Source organism: Hypanus sabinus, chromosome 12, assembly GCF_030144855.1.
Source record: "Hypanus sabinus isolate sHypSab1 chromosome 12, sHypSab1.hap1, whole genome shotgun sequence".
Taxonomy (NCBI): domain Eukaryota; kingdom Metazoa; phylum Chordata; class Chondrichthyes; order Myliobatiformes; family Dasyatidae; genus Hypanus; species Hypanus sabinus.
Window position 1 is genome coordinate 64,870,489 of NC_082717.1, and position 6,000 is coordinate 64,876,488.

Sequence of the window (6,000 nt, forward strand, 5' to 3'; positions counted from 1 at the left end):
GTACATACAGTGACTAGAAAAAGATATTAAAACCCCTTGGAAATTTTCATGTTTTATCGTTTTATAACTTTGAATCATAGTGGTTTTAATTTGGCTTTTTGTAAACACTGATCAAGAGAAGACTCTTTCACATCAAGGTGAAAACAGATCTCTACAAAGTAATTTAAATTAATTACAAATATAAAACACAAAATAATTGATTGCATAAGCATTCACCCCCACCTTTAATGTGACACACCAAATCATCACTGGTGCAGCCACTTGGTTTTAGAACTTACATAATTAGTTAAACAGAGATCTGTTTTGGGAAACCTGTGTGCAGTCAAGGTGTTTCAATTAAAAATACACCTGTATCTGGAAGTTCCAACTGCTGGCGAGTTGGTATCCTGGCAAAGAGTACCCCATGAAGACAAAAGAACACACCAAGCAACTTCACAAAAAGGTTATTGAAAAGCACAAGTCAGAAGATGGATAAAAAAATTCAAATCACCGAATATCCCTTGGAGTACAGTTAAGTCAATCAAGAAATGGAAAGAAAATGGAACAGCTGTCAATCTGCCAGGAGCAGACCATCCTCAAAAACAGAGTGACCATGCACTGAAAGATCTAAGACAACTCAGGCAGAATTACAATCTTCAGTGACTGAGTTGGGAGAGACAACAACTGTTGCCCAGGTACTTCATGAGTCACAGGTTTATGGGAGAGTGGCAAAGAGAAACACACTGTTGAAAAATACTCACATGAAATCTCAACTAGAGTTTGCCAGAAGGCATGTGGGAGATTCTAAAGTCAGCTGGGAGAAGGTTCTGTGGTCTGATGAAACCAAAATTGAGCCTTTTGGCCATCAGATTAAATGCTATGTTTGGCTTAAGCCAAAGACCACACTATTAAAAACACAGCATCCCCACTGTGAAGCACGATGGTGACTGCATCCTGTTGTAGGGATGATTCAGTGCAGCAGGCCCTGGAAGGCTTATGAAGGTAGAGAGTAAAATGAATGCACCAAAGTACAGGGAAATCCTGGACTTATCAAAGTTCAGTCAGTTTAGTGCACATCGTTGGAGCTCAACCATCGAACCCTCGTCGCTTGCCTCCGACCTTCACGTCTTCACACCCGGGACCACCCCCGGTGGTCAACCAAGCAGTGCAGCGCACGTCCACCTTCCTCAGCGGCTTCCTCCCGACTCCCTCGAAAACCCGCGAAAACCACCCCCCCAAGTTCCCAGCCTCACAAGACAAAATAACATTCCCCATTGGTTAACAAATGAATACAACCCCCATATCAGCAAGTCTAAAGCTAAACAACTGCGAGAGAAACACTTATCAGACAAAGAAGCATTCCTACTCTTAACAAACCAAAGAAGCCATTTTGAGTCACATACACAAGACATTGTACAGTTGTAAAATAAAACATGAAAACTTCCAAGACAGGTGAATACTTTAAAAAATCAGCACTGTATCCCTGCAAGCAACAGAAATGCTTCATCTGCACATTCACCTCCTCTCCTCTCTTAATTCAATTCAGTTACCCAAATAGTCCTTGCAGTTGAGGCAAAACTTCACTGGTGAATCTGAGGGCGTCTATTGTATCCACTGTGGCCTCCTCTATACTTCTGAGACCCAATGTAAACTGAGGGTCTATTTTGTTGAGTGCCTCCACTCACTCCCATCTGTCAACAGCAGAATCTCCCAGTAGCCAACCATTTTCATCCCTATCCCCATTCCAAAATATCAGTTCATGGCCTCCTCTTTTGTCACAATGAGGTCACTCAGGGTTGGAGGAGCAACATCCAACATTCTGTCTAGGTAGCTTCCAACATGATGGCATGAACATTGATTTCTCCTTCAAGTAATATTTTCTCTCCTCCTTTCCTCTTCTTCTATCCCCTAATCTGATCTCTTAACTCTTCTCCTCACCTATCACCTGTCCCTGGTGCCCCTTCTTTTTCCCCTACCTCTTATAGTCCATTCTCCTCTCAGATTACTTCTTTTCCAGCCCTTTACCTTTTCCGATCATCTAACTTCACCTATCACCCTCTAACTCATCCCCCTCCCCCTTTTTTTATTCTGGCACCTTCCCCCTTCTTTTCCAGTACTGAAGAAGGGTCTCAGCTCAAAACCTCAAATGTTTATTAATTTCCATAGATCCTGACCTGCTGAGTTCCTCCAGCATTTTGTGTGTTACTCCAAATGCAGCATACAGTAATTGTATTCTGTGATTCCAAATTCCCTTCTAACTTTCAGATTTTTGCTTTTCATCTGACATGACATTTCCAATTCATTGATCTTGGGCACAAGAAAGATCCAAATGATTTACTGTGGAATGCAATCAGTATTTAATATTTATTGAGATACAGCAAAGAATTGGTCCTCCCAGCCCTTCGAGCCACACCGCCCAAAAAACCCCCAAATTTAATCCGAGCCTAATCACAGGACAATTTACAATGACCTATCAACCTACCAATCGGTACGTCTTTGGACTGCGGGAGGAAACCGGAGCACCCAGAGGAAACCCACATGGTCACAGGGAGAACGTATAAACTCCTTACCAGCAGCAGCAGGAACTGTGAAGTGTTGTGCTAACCACTACGCTACCATACATTAGCATCAAATAATTTATTAAACTCCTTCCAGTGTAGTATCTCATTATCAGTAAGTATCCCTCCATTGTTAGCTTTCAAGAAAGCAAGAAATTTCCCATAGGTGGTCCAGTGCTGGAGAATCCAAGCATGTTGTGGTTATGGACAGTTTGCTGCATCCTCTGCATTTTTCCAACTGGCAATCTGCTTAGTCAGTTTTTTGGTTTGCTATAAGCCTCCAGTTTCTTTCCCTTCAGCCACATAGTTAACAATAAAATTCTGAATTTGCTGCTTAAAGTTAAAGATCAGCTTTATTTGATACACATTCTTCAAAACATAGTGAAATGCTCCATTTGTGTCAATTCAAATCAGCAAAGATGGAGCTGGGCAGCCCGCAAGTGTTGCCATACTTCTGGCACCAACATAGCATGCCCACAATTCACTAACCTGAACGGTACATGACAAATCAACTGCTCAGGCTTCCAGCCAGTTAGAGGTATCAATTTTAACCAACATTTTGATGACAAACTCTGCCATCATCTTCAGGGATGATGCCTGGGCACGTCTAGTTTGGTGGTACTTATATCCCTGTCGTCTGTCCCTCCTCATTGGTTAGTCCTCAATCAGGTCTCCACTGTCCCACCTTGTTTACAATCAAATTCCAGTTCTTTCTTAAAGTGAGACCTTCGTTTTTGTTAAAATACTTTCCCTCTAGTTTTATTTCTTTCTTCACCAGGTGGTTCCAAAAGCCATTGGCACGGCACCGTAGTTGCCGAAGTCAAACCTATGGCCACTGCGAATACTACATTCTGTTACCACTTATTTCCCCGGAAAACACAAACAGATACATCTCTTGTGCTCCTTGATGTGTCAAAGATGACCTGGGACTCAGGTCAGCTGGCGTTTACAGGATTCCCTGTGAATGCACAGCAGCATACATCCACCAGATGGGACACAATGCGATTGCTGGTGCTGTAATAGCATTACGCCTTAAACCTTTGGCTGTCTGAGGAAATGAGCTTTCATCACCCAGATCTCAAACCAATGTGAACATCGCAGATATAATGCCCATTCTCCTGTGCACTTGAGACACGGTTAATCCCAAATCAGGCAACACTTTAATGAAAGACTCCAAATCCACTAGCAGGATAAAAAAACCAGAATAAATGTTCCTAGCACAATACTCTATTCAGCTGGTTAGTTTGTTTGCATACCCAATTTATGACTCCTATGATAGGCAATCAACTCTAATTACCAGATTAAGTATAATTCTAGGATGTTCCTTTGAAAAAAATTCAACAATCCAACTGATGCATGGGAATCCCCTATTCACAACTGTTCATCAGTGCCAGAGTCCCACTTTATGTACATACAATGTGGGACAATATATGAGCTAAACTTATGCATCTTTGGCCACATCAGTTACTTGTACGCTGTATTTATAAGATTTAAAAATTTTTTTATTTATTGTGCTTTTATACTGCATCGGATTAGGAGTAACAATCATTTTGCTTTTCTTTGCACTTGTGTACTCACAATATGAATCATGAGTCTTGATTCACGAATTTTAGGAACTTAGTTCCTAAACTTAGTTAAAACAGAAAGAATACACCTCCAGTACAACTTACCCATCTGAAGTATCACATCTGACAATATGCCAATTTCACATTGGCCTCTTCAGTTACCAGGTGACTCTGAGAATTGGAATTTAATACCCCAGGGACTGCCCGAAGAGGAGGAGAACAAGCAATGGTTGCTGTGCTAATACTTTAGGTCTCAAGATAACCAATCCAAAAATATACTAACTGGAAAAAAAAATGGGCTTGCACTTTATGTCTGTACTCTGTTGTGCTTCTCACACAATTTAAATGAACGAGGAATACTGGGGAACAAATCATTCAAATTCTTTAGTCATACAGCATGGAACCAGGCTCTTGGGTCCATTAAATCTGCACTAATCAAGCACCAATTTATATTAATTCAACGACCACCTAAACACTGGGAACTTACATCAATTAGCCAAACAAAGGAATGGGAAAGAACCAGTGTACCAAAGAAATTGGAGAACATGCAAACTCTGCACAGACAACACCAGGTGTCAAGATTGAGCTCAAGTCACCACAGGCAAGGAAGCAGCTACATTAACTGCAACATCCTGTTACCATTCCCAATAAGAAACAGGCCTAATTAAAAACTTGCAAAGACATGGGAATTTTTTCTTGAAACAAGCATGGAACCTGTCATTTTGAATTTTCCTGAACAGTATATTTATTTTTTTGAGTACCAAGCCCAAGAATCAGAAAGGATAATAAGCAATAGGCCTTCAGTATTATCACAAGCAAGGCTTGACACCATATGCACAACCCATTGTTCAGCAAATGAACCCCAGCTCTGACTTTACAATGCTCTCAGCCAGCTTTGTTTGATTTACCACAGAAGCCAATTTATCTGCCATTTTTGATCCCACTCTGTTCTCCATTGGCCTCCAGTATCATTTTAGTTTGTTGGAACTTTCAGTGCAGATAGGGACTGTCAACAATATTGACAACAACTTCCATTACCTTCAACCTTCAGATTTCAGATGCTTTACTAAGACTCAGCCACTATAAAAAAAAATCCTTGTACAAGTTTCTGTCACTTCAAATTTAACTCCCCTCATCTCCACCCACCCCTCCCAATTTCACTTCCATTATTCAAACCAAAGCAATTCAAATCCTGTCATTTCTGACTGTGGGGCTAAGCACAGCTCCAATGCCATATTTAAGTTTGCTGACACCACTGTCGTAGGGTGAATCAAACGTGGCTCAAGGAATCAGCATATAGGAGGGAGATTGAAAATCTGGCAGGGAGTGGTGCCATAACAACCTCTTACTCAATGTCAGCAAGACCAAAGAGCCGATTTAAAACTTTAGAAGGAAACCAGAGGCCCATGAGCTCTTCTTCAGAGGTGGGAGACTGTCAGCAGCCTGTTTTTGAAAAATGGCTGTTGAACAAAATTACCATTACTGAATAATACATTCACAGTACTAAACACTAGCTAAAAATATATCCACCTTGAGTTGAAATTGAAAGACAACTGACTTACAGGAAATGTGTGGAATTCCACTACCATATGCTAACTATGTGAAATGCTTTAAGTAACATGCTGCTAAGTCAAGCACTAACGTTAAATCTGAGAAGTACCAGATTTGATGAAACAAGTTGCCAAGTAATCATCTTACTTAATGTGGCTTTAAATGAAAATTTAACAACTTGCACATTTCATGTCAAACATTAACATTCAAAACACTATCAACCTACCAATTTGCAACAAAGCCTCCGATTACTATGTTTTCAATATCCAGTCAGTTGTTAAAAAATGGAACTGTGTCATTGCAAAACTATGGAACATAAGAACAAAATCTATGAACCCAAACAAAAA